Below are 19,546 nucleotides of genomic sequence, written 5' to 3'. Positions count from 1 at the left end.
TTTTTTTTGACCAAAAATTAAAATTTCTCCAAACTCGGATATATCATCTGGGGGTCCGAGGGGAGTCCAACGCAGAAGGTTTGGTTGAAATCGGGCCGGTGGTTTTGGAGAAAATGACCAAAAACCAAACAGCCGATTTTAAAAAGACGACAGGCGCGCGGCTTACGTTTTTTTTTTTTGACCAAAAATTGAAATTTCTCCAAACTCGGATATATCATCTGGGGGTCCGAGGGGAGTCCAACGCAGAAGGTTTGGTTGAAATCGGGCCGGTGGTTTTGGAGAAAATGACCAAAAACCAAACAGCCGATTTTAAAAAGACGACAGGCGCGCGGCTTACGTTTTTTTTTTTTTACCAAAAATTAAAATTTCTCCAAACTCGGATATATCATCTGGGGGTCCGAGGGGAGTCCAACGCAGAAGGTTTGGTTGAAATCGGGCCGGTGGTTTTGGAGAAAATGACCAAAAACCAAACAGCCGATTTTAAAAAGACGACAGGCGCGCGGCTTACGTTTTTTTTTTTTTGACCAAAAATTTAAATTTCTCCAAACTCGGATATATCATCTGGGGGTCCGAGGGGAGTCCAACGCAGAAGGTTTGGTTGAAATCGGGCCGGTGGTTTTGGAGAAAATGACCAAAAACCAAACAGCCGATTTTAAAAAGACGACAGGCGCGCGGCTTACGTTTTTTTTTTTTGACCAAAAATTAAAACTTCTCCAAACTCGGATATATCATCTGGGGGTCCGAGGGGAGTCCAACGCAGAAGGTTCCCAGATAGCAAATGTTTTGGCTGTATTCTGGCATCCTTTTGGCATTTTTGGCTTTCTTTTGGCTTTGTGAAACCCCTTTGGCTCAAATGTGGTATGGTTTTGGTTAGCCATAATAGACAAAATTGGTGCCAGCAATATATGGCTGAGTTATGGCATATATCTGGTTAACCAAGACATTGGGCAAAGAGCGGGATAAAATAGAAGGGTGGTATGGCACGTTTATGGCAAGCCAAAAGATGAGGCAAAAGGCAGGATCAAGTAGAGGGGGTGGTATGGCATGTTTATGGCAAGCCAGAAGATGAGGCAAAAGGCGGGATCAAGTAGAGGGGGTGGTATGGCATGTTTATGGCAAGCCAGAAGATTGGACAAAGGGCGGCAACGTCCGATGGTTTGTTTTGGCATGTGTTTGTATAGCCAAAGGATAGCCAAAAGACCAAGTAAACGGCGGGAATTTCTACACAGTTTCAACCGACGACAGCCCTCCTACTTCATTTTCTCAAGCTGATCAACACGGAGGTATGTACATGATATTATAGACATTTAAATTTAGTAAAATCTGATTTTCTATCATTGCCTTGTTTAAATACCCGATAAGATTTACATTTTCTGCACAGTTATGTTAATTTTTCCTATTTCGATGGGTACAAAACTGCTGTGAGCTATGAGCTAACTCGTAGCAAACAGGCACAGCCAGCTCATTCAATTTAATTACATCAATGATATGCACAGATAACTTAATAGATACAGTATATACACTGGCAGTGAGTATATGAGATAGTTTAATGTAATTGATATAATTGGTAGCTGACTAACCTTTGCACAGATAGTAGCTAACTTAGCTAGCAACAATCAGTCATTCCCCAGATAGCAAATGTTTTGGCTGTATTCTGGCATCCTTTTGGCATTTTTGGCTTTCTTTTGGCTTTGTGAAACCCCTTTGGCTCAAATGTGGTATGGTTTTGGTTAGCCATAATAGACAAAATTGGTGCCAGCAATATATGGCTGAGTTATGGCATATATCTGGTTAACCAAGACATTGGGCAAAGAGCGGGATAAAATAGAAGGGTGGTATGGCACGTTTATGGCAAGCCAAAAGATGAGGCAAAAGGCAGGATCAAGTAGAGGGGGTGGTATGGCATGTTTATGGCAAGCCAGAAGATGAGGCAAAAGGCGGGATCAAGTAGAGGGGGTGGTATGGCATGTTTATGGCAAGCCAGAAGATTGGACAAAGGGCGGCAACGTCCGATGGTTTGTTTTGGCATGTGTTTGTATAGCCAAAGGATAGCCAAAAGACCAAGTAAACGGCGGGAATTTCTACACAGTTTCAACCGACGACAGCCCTCCTACTTCATTTTCTCAAGCTGATCAACACGGAGGTATGTACATGATATTATAGACATTTAAATTTAGTAAAATCTGATTTTCTATCATTGCCTTGTTTAAATACCCGATAAGATTTACATTTTCTGCACAGTTATGTTAATTTTTCCTATTTCGATGGGTACAAAACTGCTGTGAGCTATGAGCTAACTCGTAGCAAACAGGCACAGCCAGCTCATTCAATTTAATTACATCAATGATATGCACAGATAACTTAATAGATACAGTATATACACTGGCAGTGAGTATATGAGATAGTTTAATGTAATTGATATAATTGGTAGCTGACTAACCTTTGCACAGATAGTAGCTAACTTAGCTAGCAACAATCAGTCATTCCTTTAGCCTACAGTGAATATCTGCTGAAAGCAGCATAGCCTACCATTTAGCGTTGAAAGTATATCCACCAAAAAAAGCATTGCTCATGTTGCTGTGCTTTTTAGCAATAATTAATAAATAATTTTAGCTGCCAGGCAGGAAAACACAAAGAAAACTCCAAACTTAAGCCAAAGAGTATAGCAAGAAGCTCTAACTGCCACTAGGTGGTGTTGTGATAGTGCTGCCACCAATTTGGACTGAAAAGGCCTACTGCTGTGAAACCTTTTGTTATATTAAACCCACTTTATTCTCTGCCATATGTGCTTCTAGGGAGAAATCTAATTATCTGTGATTTAATTGCTTCTTTGCTTTTCAGTTATAAGCAAAATATCATATGCATACTTATAATATTTTACATATCCTATTTTTCCTATCCTATTGCAGATCACTGAGCAAATGATGGCCCTGGAAGAAGACCCAGCCTCTTCCTTAAATATAAAAAGGATTTGGTGAGCTGCCTTTGATTTTATTAGAGTAGGGTAATGTAATGGTTGGCTAGTTGATTTGAAAATCAATGTAGGTAATGATCTCAATATTTTCAGGTCATCTCTCTTGGACCTTCTGGGCCTGCCACTTTGAAGGTTACGGTATGGGGCATTTTAAAGCCAAAGGACCAGACAGAAAAGGACACCTGACGAGGGATGAATGGAAAAGTTACAACTTAAAGTGGGTGAGTTTTATAACTGTAATAAAGCCTTTAATAAAGCATTCTTAGGCTACAGTAGAAGTAATAAGTTACGTTTGTTTTCTCTTTGTCTGTATCACTTTAGATGCCACACGAAGAAACCCCATCTGCTCTACCACCACAGATGCAGCATAGCACAGACCAGTGATGGTTTTACTGGGCTGGGGACCTGCAACCTGTCAGCCTGGAGTCAGTCAACAGTAAATTCAAAAATAAAAAGATGATGAAATAATATTAATCTTCCTATTGTTGTTGTTTTTTTCCAATACACATAGACACATAGCAAGGTACATTTAAAGTTTATTAAGGGGAGCAATCATTTGGCATTATGGCTTCATTTTGGATCAGCTTTGGGTGGCAGGATTTGGGGCTTTTGGGACAGTTATGGCTATATTTTGGAAGGCCACAATTAGTTTTGGGTGAGTTTTGGCCTCTCTTTGGGTCAGTTTTGGCTACTTTTTGGCTGGATTTTGGGGATTTGGGGGTCTTTTGGGGCAGTTATGGCTATATTTTGGAAGGCCACAATTCGTTTTGGGTGAGTTTTGGCCTCTCTTTGGGTCACTTTTGGCTACTTTTTGGGCTCTCTTTGGGTCGGTTTTGGCTACTTTTTGGCTGGATTTTGGTTGGATTTTGGGGATTTGGGGCTCTTTTGGGGCAGCTATGGCTGTATTTTGGAAGGCCACAATTAGTTTTGGGTGAGTTTTGGCCTCCTTTTGGTTTGTTTTTGGCTTGCCTATTTTGGGCCATTTAGGGCCCGGAAGCCTGGCCATAATCTTGCCAAAATGACCAGCCAGATTTGGGCCAAAAGGATGCCAAAAGGTTTTTGCTATCTGGGTTTGGTTGAAATCGGGCCGGTGGTTTTGGAGAAAATGACCAAAAACCAAACAGCCGATTTTAAAAAGACGACAGGCGCGCGGCTTACGTTTTTTTTTTTTGACCAAAAATTAAAATTTCTCCAAACTCGGATATATCATCTGGGGGTCCGAGGGGAGTCCAACGCAGAAGGTTTGGTTGAAATCGGGCCGGTGGTTTTGGAGAAAATGACCAAAAACCAAACAGCCGATTTTAAAAAGACGACAGGCGCGCGGCTTACGTTTTTTTTTTTTGACCAAAAATTTAAATTTCTCCAAACTCGGATATATCATCTGGGGGTCCGAGGGGAGTCCAACGCAGAAGGTTTGGTTGAAATCGGGCCGGTGGTTTTGGAGAAAATGACCAAAAACCAAACAGCCGATTTTAAAAAGACGACAGGCGCGCGGCTTACGTTTTTTTTTTTTGACCAAAAATTAAAATTTCTTCAAATTTCTCCAAACTCGGATATATCATCTGGGGGTCCGAGGGGAGTCCAACGCAGAAGGTTTGGTTGAAATCGGGCCGGTGGTTTTGGAGAAAATGACCAAAAACCAAACAGCCGATTTTAAAAAGACGACAGGCGCGCGGCTTACGTTTTTTTTTTTTGACCAAAAATTAAAATTTCTCCAAACTCGGATATATCATCTGGGGGTCCGAGGGGAGTCCAACGCAGAAGGTTTGGTTGAAATCGGGCCGGTGGTTTTGGAGAAAATGACCAAAAACCAAACAGCCGATTTTAAAAAGACGACAGGCGCGCGGCTTACGTTTTTTTTTTTTTGACCAAAAATTAAAATTTCTTCAAATTTCTCCAAACTCGGATATATCATCTGGGGGTCCGAGGGGAGTCCAACGCAGAAGGTTTGGTTGAAATCGGGCCGGTGGTTTTGGAGAAAATGACCAAAAACCAAACAGCCGATTTTAAAAAGACGACAGGCGCGCGGCTTACGTTTTTTTTTTTTGACCAAAAATTAAAATTTCTCCAAACTCGGATATATCATCTGGGGGTCCGAGGGGAGTCCAACGCAGAAGGTTTGGTTGAAATCGGGCCGGTGGTTTTGGAGAAAATGACCAAAAACCAAACAGCCGATTTTAAAAAGACGACAGGCGCGCGGCTTACGTTTTTTTTTTTTGACCAAAAATTAAAATTTCTCCAAACTCGGATATATCATCTGGGGGTCCGAGGGGAGTCCAACGCAGAAGGTTTGGTTGAAATCGGGCCGGTGGTTTTGGAGAAAATGACCAAAAACCAAACAGCCGATTTTAAAAAGACGACAGGCGCGCGGCTTACGTTTTTTTTTTTTGACCAAAAATTACAATTTCTCCAAACTCGGATATATCATCTGGGGGTCCGAGGGGAGTCCAACGCAGAAGGTTTGGTTGAAATCGGGCCGGTGGTTTTGGAGAAAATGACCAAAAACCAAACAGCCGATTTTAAAAAGACGACAGGCGCGCGGCTTACGTTTTTTTTTTTTTTAACCAAAAATTTAAATTTCTTCAAATTTCTCCAAACTCGGATATATCATCTGGGGGTCCGAGGGGAGTCCAACGCAGAAGGTTTGGTTGAAATCGGGCCGGTGGTTTTGGAGAAAATGACCAAAAACCAAACAGCCGATTTTAAAAAGACGACAGGCGCGCGGCTTACGTTTTTTTTTTTTGACCAAAAATTAAAATTTCTCCAAACTCGGATATATCATCTGGGGGTCCGAGGGGAGTCCAACGCAGAAGGTTTGGTTGAAATCGGGCCGGTGGTTTTGGAGAAAATGACCAAAAACCAAACAGCCGATTTTAAAAAGACGACAGGCGCGCGGCTTACGTTTTTTTTTTTTGACCAAAAATTTAAATTTCTCCAAACTCGGATATATCATCTGGGGGTCCGAGGGGAGTCCAACGCAGAAGGTTTGGTTGAAATCGGGCCGGTGGTTTTGGAGAAAATGACCAAAAACCAAACAGCCGATTTTAAAAAGACGACAGGCGCGCGGCTTACGTTTTTTTTTTTTGACCAAAAATTTAAATTTCTCCAAACTCGGATATATCATCTGGGGGTCCGAGGGGAGTCCAACGCAGAAGGTTTGGTTGAAATCGGGCCGGTGGTTTTGGAGAAAATGACCAAAAACCAAACAGGCGATTTTAAAAAGACGACAGGCGCGCGGCTTACGTTTTTTTTTTTTGACCAAAATTTAAAATTTCTCCAAACTCGGATATATCATCTGGGGGTCCGAGGGGAGTCCAACGCAGAAGGTTTGGTTGAAATCGGGCCGGTGGTTTTGGAGAAAATGACCAAAAACCAAACAGCCGATTTTAAAAAGACGACAGGCGCGCGGCTTACGGTTTTTTTTTTTTTTGACCAAAAATTGAAATTTCTCCAAACTCGGATATATCATCTGGGGGTCCGAGGGGAGTCCAACACAGAAGGTTTGGTTGAAATCGGGCCGGTGGTTTTGGAGAAAATGACCAAAAATCAAACAGCCGATTTTAAAAAAACGACAGGCGCGCGGCTTACGTTTTTTTTTTTTGACCAAAAATTTAAATTTCTCCAAACTCGGATATATCATCTGGGGGTCCGAGGGGAGTCCAACGCAGAAGGTTTGGTTGAAATCGGGCCGGTGGTTTTGGAGAAAATGACCAAAAACCAAACAGCCGATTTTAAAAAGACGACAGGCGCGCGGCTTACGTTTTTTTTTTTTGACCAAAAATTTAAATTTCTTCAAATTTCTCCAAACTCGGATATATCATCTGGGGGTCCGAGGGGAGTCCAACGCAGAAGGTTTGGTTGAAATCGGGCCGGTGGTTTTGGAGAAAATGACCAAAAACCAAACAGCCGATTTTAAAAAGACGACAGGCGCGCGGCTTACGTTTTTTTTTTTTGACCAAAAATTACAATTTCTCCAAACTCGGATATATCATCTGGGGGTCCGAGGGGAGTCCAACGCAGAAGGTTTGGTTGAAATCGGGCCGGTGGTTTTGGAGAAAATGACCAAAAACCAAACAGCCGATTTTAAAAAGACGACAGGCGCGCGGCTTACGTTTTTTTTTTTTTAACCAAAAATTTAAATTTCTTCAAATTTCTCCAAACTCGGATATATCATCTGGGGGTCCGAGGGGAGTCCAACGCAGAAGGTTTGGTTGAAATCGGGCCGGTGGTTTTGGAGAAAATGACCAAAAACCAAACAGCCGATTTTAAAAAGACGACAGGCGCGCGGCTTACGTTTTTTTTTTTTTGACCAAAAATTTAAATTTCTTCAAATTTCTCCAAACTCGGATATATCATCTGGGGGTCCGAGGGGAGTCCAACGCAGAAGGTTTGGTTGAAATCGGGCCGGTGGTTTTGGAGAAAATGACCAAAAACCAAACAGCCGATTTTAAAAAGACGACAGGCGCGCGGCTTACGTTTTTTTTTTTGACCAAAAATTAAAATTTCTTCAAATTTCTCCAAACTCGGATATATCATCTGGGGGTCCGAGGGGAGTCCAACGCAGAAGGTTTGGTTGAAATCGGGCCGGTGGTTTTGGAGAAAATGACCAAAAACCAAACAGGCGATTTTAAAAAGACGACAGGCGCGCGGCTTACGTTTTTTTTTTTTGACCAAAAATTAAAATTTCTCCAAACTCGGATATATCATCTGGGGTCCGAGGGGAGTCCAACGCAGAAGGTTTGGTTGAAATCGGGCCGGTGGTTTTGGAGAAAATGACCAAAAACCAAACAGCCGATTTTAAAAAGACGACAGGCGCGCGGCTTACGTTTTTTTTTTTTGACCAAAAATTACAATTTCTCCAAACTCGGATATATCATCTGGGGGTCCGAGGGGAGTCCAACGCAGAAGGTTTGGTTGAAATCGGGCCGGTGGTTTTGGAGAAAATGACCAAAAACCAAACAGCCGATTTTAAAAAGACGACAGGCGCGCGGCTTACGTTTTTTTTTTTGACCAAAAATTAAAATTTCTCCAAACTCGGATATATCATCTGGGGGTCCGAGGGGAGTCCAACGCAGAAGGTTTGGTTGAAATCGGGCCGGTGGTTTTGGAGAAAATGACCAAAAACCAAACAGGCGATTTTAAGAAGACGACAGGCGCGCGGCTTACGTTTTTTTTTTTTGACCAAAATTTAAAATTTCTCCAAACTCGGATATATCATCTGGGGGTCCGAGGGGAGTCCAACGCAGAAGGTTTGGTTGAAATCGGGCCGGTGGTTTTGGAGAAAATGACCAAAAACCAAACAGCCGATTTTAAAAAGACGACAGGCGCGCGGCTTACGGTTTTTTTTTTTTTTGACCAAAAATTGAAATTTCTCCAAACTCGGATATATCATCTGGGGGTCCGAGGGGAGTCCAACACAGAAGGTTTGGTTGAAATCGGGCCGGTGGTTTTGGAGAAAATGACCAAAAAACAAACAGCCGATTTTAAAAAAACGACAGGCGCGCGGCTTACGTTTTTTTTTTTTTGACCAAAAATTTAAATTTCTCCAAACTCGGATATATCATCTGGGGGTCCGAGGGGAGTCCAACGCAGAAGGTTTGGTTGAAATCGGGCCGGTGGTTTTGGAGAAAATGACCAAAAACCAAACAGCCGATTTTAAAAAGACGACAGGCGCGCGGCTTACGTTTTTTTTTTTTGACCAAAAATTTAAATTTCTTCAAATTTCTCCAAACTCGGATATATCATCTGGGGGTCCGAGGGGAGTCCAACGCAGAAGGTTTGGTTGAAATCGGGCCGGTGGTTTTGGAGAAAATGACCAAAAACCAAACAGCCGATTTTAAAAAGACGACAGGCGCGCGGCTTACGTTTTTTTTTTTTGACCAAAAATTTAAATTTCTTCAAATTTCTCCAAACTCGGATATATCATCTGGGGGTCCGAGGGGAGTCCAACGCAGAAGGTTTGGTTGAAATCGGGCCGGTGGTTTTGGAGAAAATGACCAAAAACCAAACAGCCGATTTTAAAAAGACGACAGGCGCGCGGCTTACGTTTTTTTTTTTTGACCAAAAATTACAATTTCTCCAAACTCGGATATATCATCTGGGGGTCCGAGGGGAGTCCAACGCAGAAGGTTTGGTTGAAATCGGGCCGGTGGTTTTGGAGAAAATGACCAAAAACCAAACAGCCGATTTTAAAAAGACGACAGGCGCGCGGCTTACGTTTTTTTTTTTTTAACCAAAAATTTAAATTTCTTCAAATTTCTCCAAACTCGGATATATCATCTGGGGGTCCGAGGGGAGTCCAACGCAGAAGGTTTGGTTGAAATCGGGCCGGTGGTTTTGGAGAAAATGACCAAAAACCAAACAGCCGATTTTAAAAAGACGACAGGCGCGCGGCTTACGTTTTTTTTTTTTTGACCAAAAATTTAAATTTCTTCAAATTTCTCCAAACTCGGATATATCATCTGGGGGTCCGAGGGGAGTCCAACGCAGAAGGTTTGGTTGAAATCGGGCCGGTGGTTTTGGAGAAAATGACCAAAAACCAAACAGCCGATTTTAAAAAGACGACAGGCGCGCGGCTTACGTTTTTTTTTTTGACCAAAAATTAAAATTTCTTCAAATTTCTCCAAACTCGGATATATCATCTGGGGGTCCGAGGGGAGTCCAACGCAGAAGGTTTGGTTGAAATCGGGCCGGTGGTTTTGGAGAAAATGACCAAAAACCAAACAGGCGATTTTAAAAAGACGACAGGCGCGCGGCTTACGTTTTTTTTTTTTGACCAAAAATTAAAATTTCTCCAAACTCGGATATATCATCTGGGGGTCCGAGGGGAGTCCAACGCAGAAGGTTTGGTTGAAATCGGGCCGGTGGTTTTGGAGAAAATGACCAAAAACCAAACAGCCGATTTTAAAAAGACGACAGGCGCGCGGCTTACGTTTTTTTTTTTTGACCAAAAATTACAATTTCTCCAAACTCGGATATATCATCTGGGGGTCCGAGGGGAGTCCAACGCAGAAGGTTTGGTTGAAATCGGGCCGGTGGTTTTGGAGAAAATGACCAAAAACCAAACAGCCGATTTTAAAAAGACGACAGGCGCGCGGCTTACGTTTTTTTTTTTGACCAAAAATTAAAATTTCTCCAAACTCGGATATATCATCTGGGGGTCCGAGGGGAGTCCAACGCAGAAGGTTTGGTTGAAATCGGGCCGGTGGTTTTGGAGAAAATGACCAAAAACCAAACAGGCGATTTTAAGAAGACGACAGGCGCGCGGCTTACGTTTTTTTTTTTTTACCAAAATTTAAAATTTCTCCAAACTCGGATATATCATCTGGGGGTCCGAGGGGAGTCCAACGCAGAAGGTTTGGTTGAAATCGGGCCGGTGGTTTTGGAGAAAATGACCAAAAACCAAACAGCCGATTTTAAAAAGACGACAGGCGCGCGGCTTACGGTTTTTTTTTTTTTTGACCAAAAATTGAAATTTCTCCAAACTCGGATATATCATCTGGGGGTCCGAGGGGAGTCCAACACAGAAGGTTTGGTTGAAATCGGGCCGGTGGTTTTGGAGAAAATGACCAAAAATCAAACAGCCGATTTTAAAAAAACGACAGGCGCGCGGCTTACGTTTTTTTTTTTTGACCAAAAATTTAAATTTCTCCAAACTCGGATATATCATCTGGGGGTCCGAGGGGAGTCCAACGCAGAAGGTTTGGTTGAAATCGGGCCGGTGGTTTTGGAGAAAATGACCAAAAACCAAACAGCCGATTTTAAAAAGACGACAGGCGCGCGGCTTACGTTTTTTTTTTTTGACCAAAAATTTAAATTTCTTCAAATTTCTCCAAACTCGGATATATCATCTGGGGGTCCGAGGGGAGTCCAACGCAGAAGGTTTGGTTGAAATCGGGCCGGTGGTTTTGGAGAAAATGACCAAAAACCAAACAGCCGATTTTAAAAAGACGACAGGCGCGCGGCTTACGTTTTTTTTTTTTTGACCAAAAATTACAATTTCTCCAAACTCGGATATATCATCTGGGGGTCCGAGGGGAGTCCAACGCAGAAGGTTTGGTTGAAATCGGGCCGGTGGTTTTGGAGAAAATGACCAAAAACCAAACAGCCGATTTTAAAAAGACGACAGGCGCGCGGCTTACGTTTTTTTTTTTTTAACCAAAAATTTAAATTTCTTCAAATTTCTCCAAACTCGGATATATCATCTGGGGGTCCGAGGGGAGTCCAACGCAGAAGGTTTGGTTGAAATCGGGCCGGTGGTTTTGGAGAAAATGACCAAAAACCAAACAGCCGATTTTAAAAAGACGACAGGCGCGCGGCTTACGTTTTTTTTTTTTTGACCAAAAATTTAAATTTCTTCAAATTTCTCCAAACTCGGATATATCATCTGGGGGTCCGAGGGGAGTCCAACGCAGAAGGTTTGGTTGAAATCGGGCCGGTGGTTTTGGAGAAAATGACCAAAAACCAAACAGCCGATTTTAAAAAGACGACAGGCGCGCGGCTTACGTTTTTTTTTTTGACCAAAAATTAAAATTTCTTCAAATTTCTCCAAACTCGGATATATCATCTGGGGGTCCGAGGGGAGTCCAACGCAGAAGGTTTGGTTGAAATCGGGCCGGTGGTTTTGGAGAAAATGACCAAAAACCAAACAGGCGATTTTAAAAAGACGACAGGCGCGCGGCTTACGTTTTTTTTTTTTGACCAAAAATTAAAATTTCTCCAAACTCGGATATATCATCTGGGGGTCCGAGGGGAGTCCAACGCAGAAGGTTTGGTTGAAATCGGGCCGGTGGTTTTGGAGAAAATGACCAAAAACCAAACAGCCGATTTTAAAAAGACGACAGGCGCGCGGCTTACGTTTTTTTTTTTTGACCAAAAATTACAATTTCTCCAAACTCGGATATATCATCTGGGGGTCCGAGGGGAGTCCAACGCAGAAGGTTTGGTTGAAATCGGGCCGGTGGTTTTGGAGAAAATGACCAAAAACCAAACAGCCGATTTTAAAAAGACGACAGGCGCGCGGCTTACGTTTTTTTTTTTGACCAAAAATTAAAATTTCTTCAAATTTCTCCAAACTCGGATATATCATCTGGGGGTCCGAGGGGAGTCCAACGCAGAAGGTTTGGTTGAAATCGGGCCGGTGGTTTTGTAGAAAATGACCAAAAACCAAACAGCCGATTTTAAAAAGACGACAGGCGCGCGGCTTACGTTTTTTTTTTTTTGACCAAAAATTAAAATTTCTCCAAACTCGGATATATCATCTGGGGGTCCGAGGGGAGTCCAACGCAGAAGGTTTGGTTGAAATCGGGCCGGTGGTTTTGGAGAAAATGACCAAAAACCAAACAGGCGATTTTAAAAAGACGACAGGCGCGTGGCTTACGTTTTTTTTTTTTTTTTTGACCAAAAATTAAAATTTCTTCAAATTTCTCCAAACTCGGATATATCATCTGGGGGTCCGAGGGGAGTCCAACGCAGAAGGTTTGGTTGAAATCGGGCCGGTGGTTTTGGAGAAAATGACCAAAAACCAAACAGGCGATTTTAACGAGCGGCCAGGCTGCACCTGCACTGTTCTATTTATAGACTTTGATAACGAGCTGGCCCCAACAGCTGGCCACTGCACACAGAGCAGAGCAGAGCAGAGAGATTTGTGCTCTGAGCAGCTTCCGAAAACAGCCCAGAAAAAGAGAACCGTACCTCTTATCAGAATGTGGCCATGACTACTGGGGCAAGGAGACCTTCCTGAGCACATTGATGTGCATTAAATGTTTGTAGGGCAAAAACTTTTCTCAGGGTCGCAAGGTAGAAAAGGGGGGCATTTCTGTTTTTCTAAAAAAATCAGCTCCTACTTTTATATTGAAGTGGATGAGCCACTGGAGCGGGTCTAGCTGCACAATTAGGCTCATAGAGACAATTCTGTAAGTCTGTCTGCTGTTTTGAGCACATCAGATGAGACACGACAAGTGTGGCTACAAACCGGTGAGGAAATCATGTGTCTAGAGTTTAATTTGTGGCCGTGCTGGCAATTTATCCAGAAAAAATCCTGAATGTTTTTTCGATCCCTCTCACTCTAGCGATGATGTCACTCACTCTAAGCCCTGCTCGTTAGACGCAACACACACCCATTATAAAGCTGGATTTTGTCAAAAAACTTAATGATTTTAAAGCGGCCAAATATCAGAAACTGTTGAAGATATCAATAAGCTGAGTCATAGAGGAATACTTAAAAAGTTTGTCTACAGCTCAGAATTTGAATGAAGTCTCTAGCTGAAAGTATGTGGACACTTTAAAGGCTGAAAGAAGTAAGAAGATTTGAAGAGTTTCAAGACTGTTCCAATCCCAGCAAACACGGACGGACCCGGACCTGTTCGAGAGAGCCCGATTGGGTCGTTATGACGTCAAATCACAACTAGTCCGATCAGGCCCAGAATATGACCCTATCACAACCAATTACTTGCGCACGGATCGAGAGTGGGGTCGTGATCGAGTCATATAATGACCAGTCAGAGACTATATGACCATATCTCTAAATATATTAGGCTAATGTATTTATTTATTCATGTGATGTGGTAAAAAACGTATTTGCGACATACAGTCAAAGATAAACCGTCTTTGATACAGTCAAAGATATTCAATATTTGATATTGATTGCGACCGAGTTTTTTTTTCAATCAAACTTTATTAACATAAACAAACATGACATTATACAAGCGGAAACAACAGTGAAGTACAGGGAGTGCGTAATAATAAAAAGAATCACACAAAAGGAGCACACAACCAAGTCTTCTTGGTGAAAATCATGGATGTATGGTGAAAATACAAAAAAAGGTGAAGTGGGCGTGATCTGACCTACGACCCAGCACGTGATGCAATTCTCCAACACGCACACACGGTGCTGCACGGTGCTGCACGGTGAACGTCGATCAACACGATTCAGCAACTCAGCGCGAGTAAACCAGCTCTGTAAGTAACCTTTTCATGATTTCGGAGTTTGATTGAAGTAAAAAATAATACTGTTGAAAGTGGTAGCCGAATTAAGAAGAGTACACACACACTCAAAAAAAACTAGGCCACAAAGGCCTGCTAGCAGCATTTGACCGCACTCAGTCCAACACAGCGAGGCTGAGAAAATAGTCATGTAAGTTACTTGACTATACTGTTTTTTGTGTTGAAATAAGCCAAATAGCAGATAAGAAAATACACACCATAATAACTAACTATTTCGTTATTTTCTCGCCGAATTACGAAAACTAGGTCGTTGACTAGGTGGCGAAGGCCTGCTGCTAGATGCTAACAGCATTAGCGCTTGTTGCAGTTCAAACTGGGCCCCTCCTCTCGGGCTCAACTGTGTGGCCTCCTGCCCCTGACAGCAGCAGTTCATGAGTCATTTTAATGAACTGATTCTAACTTATTCAGTACAGTCAAAATAACTGCTGTGTGTCTCAAGCGACGCCATGTAAGTTTCACATGATGGCCTCTCACAATTACAGACACTGGCTTAATTTGAAATTGTTTTTTGCATAAGGCACAATATGTGAATATGTGTATTGTTTGTTGTTCAACTGTGAATTGTGCTTTGTCAAATAAAGCAACGTTTGAGTAATGTAAGTAGTATGTAAGAATTAGCATGGAGGTTTATGTAGAAGGGTAAACCTTTTCAGTGTACCATAACAGTAGTACTTTATTTCAGTGATCGCAAAGGCAAGATGGGTGTAGCTACATGCAAAAGTTTTTTTTTTTTTTTTAAAGTATATTTTTCGGCTTTTTGCCTTTTATTTGATAGTGATGACAGTAGAGATAGACAGGAAATGGGGAGGCAGAGAGAGGGGGAATGACACGCAGGAAAGGTCTGCCCGACGCGGGACTCGAACCGGGGACGCCTGCGGCGAGGACTGCAGCCTCTACATGGGGCGGCCGCTCTACCCACTGCGCCACGCACCGCCCCAACTACATGCAAAAGTTATACTTTTCATTTAACTCTAATGTCCCATGCAAAAAAATTGTATACTTGCTGAAAATATAATGTAATTAATTACTTTTCACATTGTGCTTATACTATAGTGAGGAGATCCCCAAGGAAAAGCCAGCAGCCAACCACTTCCTTGACCTCACCAAGGAAGAAGGCGGCTGTTGGCTTGCCAGGGGGCACATCACCAGGGAAGAGGGGGAGCCAGAGGCCAACGAAAAGCACCGGCCTTCCCAGTGTCCCAAGAAAGTAAGTATAGCCATGCATATACAATGAGTTGAATTGTATAAAAATGTAATGTTTTTGAGGTGATTGCGTCAATAACGAGATCCCCTCCCATCTGTTGTCTGTTACATCCTTATATTGTACTCAAGTGCTCAACTAAAATATTGAATTGCCATACTTCCTCAAATAGTAGCCGGGGCCTTTATTTACACAACTGCTCAGTATATCTGGCCTTTTTTTCTAAATACCTCAGTTTCTTTTTACACGTCAGTGACTAATCTCATCGTTCAGTAGCTCATCTTAATCTTTCTCACGTGCTGGTCTCCTCGCTGCGTGGTCGGACCTAGGTCTCTGTCTCCGTTGTGCACACTGTAGCACTTTGCTCCCATTCAGGTCAATCAGAGCATTTTCACAGCGTGCACAGCAGTCCGAGCAGAGACCTGTCGTCCTGCGGTGCAAGGCTGTCTCTCTCTGACGCAGAGGATGAAGTTAGCTTCACTCCTGTCAGTCTTCACAGATAGTCCAGAAAAGTTGAGAGATTTTCTGATCATATTCTTGTCAGTTTGTTTGTTTTGACCTGGCCTTAATATGAAAACCAGCTATTATTTAAGGAAATATGTTAAAGACACACATTTTAGTTGTAATAAGATGCATTTTCTTTGGAATTACTTTTCAGAATTTCAACGCAAAGTCATAAGGAAACTTCTGGATATTGAGGACATCCTTCACGGCCAAAGCGTCCTGTTGCAGGTGGGATAGGTGTATATGGTGGTGGTATTGCTGGCAGTAGCTAGTCTGTTGGGTGGTCTTTGTCTTTTTTGCTGCATCCGGACCGTCCTCTCCACCTCAAGTGTTTGGGTCCCATTGAGGCACAGGCCCAATTCCAATCCAACCCCTTATGGACTCACTGACTTAGAGGTGCGTTCACGGGAAGTTCATGAGTGTGTGAGGGCTGTTCTGTTGTCAGATCATCAAGTCAGTGAGTCAGTGAATGAGCCCTTACTGCCCCCTTACCGTAAGTCAGCACCGACGCTGACTTTGGGTAGGGGAATTACCCACAGTTCATAGCGTTGTGAAGTCAAATACAGGGGCAGCCTTCTGAACGTGAGTGTAAAAAAAAAAAAAAAAAGTAAATAAACAAATGCAGTCAGAAAGCTCTGCCGCTCTCTTTATTGTTAATGTACAGGAGCGAAAAAGAAAAGTAGAAGAAGTTAACTGTCAGTATTAACGTGCAGTTTGTGATTATTGATGATGATTTGATCAGATCTGATCCAGGAACATTTTGTTTTGAGTCTGCCCCCCTCACACACCTTGTGCGTGTTGAAAGTACGGTAAATTATCAGTCCACAACATGTTGTTGTCATGGTAATGTGTCGTGAGAGTGTGTAAGTGCTGTTCCATTCATGTTTACAGCATCTGGACCCTCACAGACTCTCACACTCTGACGTCACATAAGTCAGTGAGGGTTCAACCCTCGAGTCTTTAGGGGGTGGATTGTAACTGGGCCACAGCTGCCATCAGGTGTTTTGGTGGACGGCCATGCTCACCAGTTCTCCGGGCTTGACGTTGCACTTTTTAAGTGCTGTTTTCATCTGGTCTTTAAATCGCTTCTTCTCTCTTCAGTACATGAAATTCTGATGTTCTTTATGCAAACTGAATAAAAACAATGCTACATGAAAACTCAGCTTTACCATCATTTTCCCAGTTATTGCCTCTTGTTCTGAGTTTTATATTGTTTTGTCTTTCTTCTATTTCAGATTGCTCACAAACAGCCTGATGGCATGAACATGAGGGGGAGGGGGATTAAAAAGGCCTTCCGGCCTACGGCTCTACATGCTGTTGTCTTGGGTAATTACAATATTGTTTGTTATTAATGTTTTTACTTTACTAGAATTAAAGTTTTCAAACTCTGACATTGTTATTGATTTTGTATTACAGATGCCATCAAACACTGGGACAAGTCAGCTGTTGTCATCAGCTGTTAAAAAACATGCCCCAGGAAGGTCTGGTGGAGGGGGGTACGACAAAAGGAACCCGGCAAACAATGTGGCTTTTGATACCCCTTAAATGGCGTCATTTGCAACCCTCTCCTCTCCCCATAACACTGGCGAAAGTTAAATAAAGTTTTATAATGTTGAAGTGAAGGTTTTTTAAATAAATGTTTAGTTTCATATTTTTACACAAGTGAGTATTTTTAATTGATTTTGTAAAATGTTGTTTGTTTCATTAGTGTTGTTGTGTTCAAGGTTGTTTCTGTTCATTTGTTTAACAATAAATAGTTCAGTTTGAATGTTTTGTGTCTTCAATATTGTTTATATTTTTCAAAAAATATTGTAGCTACTGAAATTAATGAAATGCTACATTTTGTAAAATATGATTGGTCATCACGTAGCCTATTGCATATTGCCTTAACTTGGACAATGATGGTGTAAAATGAAAAATTTGATTTGGCACTTTCTCTCGCTCTGGATGTTTTAATATGACGCGAACGTTATTGCTTTTCAGCAACGTTTAGTAATAGGCCAGATCACAGCTGATTAGGGGGACATTTGGACGTCACTTCCAGGACGTGGTCACCAGGACGTCCTCTCGACGACATAAATTTGACCGGTAAGTGGTCGGTCAGGGTCATTAAAAAGCCGTCGAGGTGACGTCCTGGTGAAGACGTCCTGGAAATGACGTCTAAAACATCGCCAATTTGGCCTAGTCCGGAACGTCACCGAATGACGTCAGCTCGACGTTAACTGGACGTCATTTGGCTTGCTGGGATGCATTCTCTATGGGGAAAAAAAAATCAGAAATAGTTGAATATTGCAAAAAGTATGAATAGTTGAAAAGAGAAAAGACATAGCACACCTGTCCCGAAAAGGCTGAACATTTTGATATTTGAATTGTTGAAATAGCACAAAGTATGAAGGACTAGTTACATGACGAAGAAAGGCAGAAAATGGCCGAACCGAATAACAATAGTGTGAATGCTGGAATAAGAAGAAAAAATCCACACAATAACAGTAGTGCTATGAAATAGCTGCAGGGACCAGTGCCCGGTGCGATTGCCCGTGGCCCTAATTATACATTTCAAAGCTGATACTATACATTTTGATTAAATAGGTTTTGTTCTGACTGTGCCTGTTCATTCTGCTAAGTCTTTTTACATTTTATCATTATTTTCTCCTCAGGCAGTGTCCAGTAACAATGATGCATTCAACACATTTTGACTTGTTACACCAGAGTGGGATACAGCGACTATATCTGTATCTATTCTACTCAAATTACAGCACGTCTGTGTCTTGTGATAGGGGAGCTGCCGGCATCTTGGGGAAACTAGACTCAACAAAAATGAAAACCTATGTCTCATAGGTTGAAATTGAGCACGGATGCTCACGGGGAAGCTGACCGGGTCAATCCAGTGCCAGGAATTTCATCCTGAGTCAGTATATAGCAGTTTTATTCACTGTAGATCACTTTGGATCTCTACTGTTTAAGGTGAGACACTACAGGTGAATAGGGTGAAAAGTTGATCACTTACTTTAAGACAAATACTTTTGGTATTACAAGTTTTGTCAAATTGTATGTTTAAATATGTAAATGAGGCCATATCTAAGTAAATATGCACTAATTTGCATACATTTCCAGATCAGAAATCTGAACACTTTCAAAATTCTTGTTTTATTTTGTTGACATATTAGAGTCATAGGTTTTAAAATCCAATTTCGCCATGTTTTTTTAGGAATAAAATGTAGTGTAAATCAGGCTGTGAATATATCAACAAACCCCTCTGTAAAAACCTTCAGGATAAAGAAAGGGGTAAAACTGGAAGGAACTGGCAGTCTGTAAGTGTTGCTGAAGTGGAGATTTCTAGCTCAGAGTCTGAGGAAAAACTAATTTTGAGAAAACAGCCTTTAAAGGGATAGTTCAACATTTTGGCAAATTGGCCCATTGCCATAATCGCTATAGTCATAGCAGTAGGTTCGTTACCTTTATTTGTTGGTGTAAGCTATTTTTAGAATGGCGGAGTGGAGCGGCAGGCTGCTCAGAGCTACACTACGGAGGCTAATGGAATTTCTTGGTTTCCCTCATCAAACTCATCAAATACACAATCCAAAAACTCCCAAACGCTGTTGTGGACAAGTTGTGACCTGCACATTCACCACGCTATGAGATAATAACGGAACATTACGAGACGGAGATGTTTTAGAGGTAAATTCATGCAAAACCGCTGATGTGCGTTGCCTTCAGGGACAGTTTTTCAGCAAGCAGTCTATGCATTTACCTCGAAAGCGGCTCAGTTTCGTAACGTTCCATTATTATCTCATAGCGTGGTGAATGTGCAAGTCACAACTTGTCCACGAAAGCGTTTTTGAGTTTCTGGATTTTGTATTTGA

This window comes from Trachurus japonicus, chromosome 11 (assembly GCF_045865225.1).
Source record: "Trachurus japonicus isolate A0001 chromosome 11, Traja_1.0".
Taxonomy (NCBI): Eukaryota; Metazoa; Chordata; class Actinopteri; order Carangiformes; family Carangidae; genus Trachurus; species Trachurus japonicus.
Note: the sequence above shows the minus strand (reverse complement) of the source record.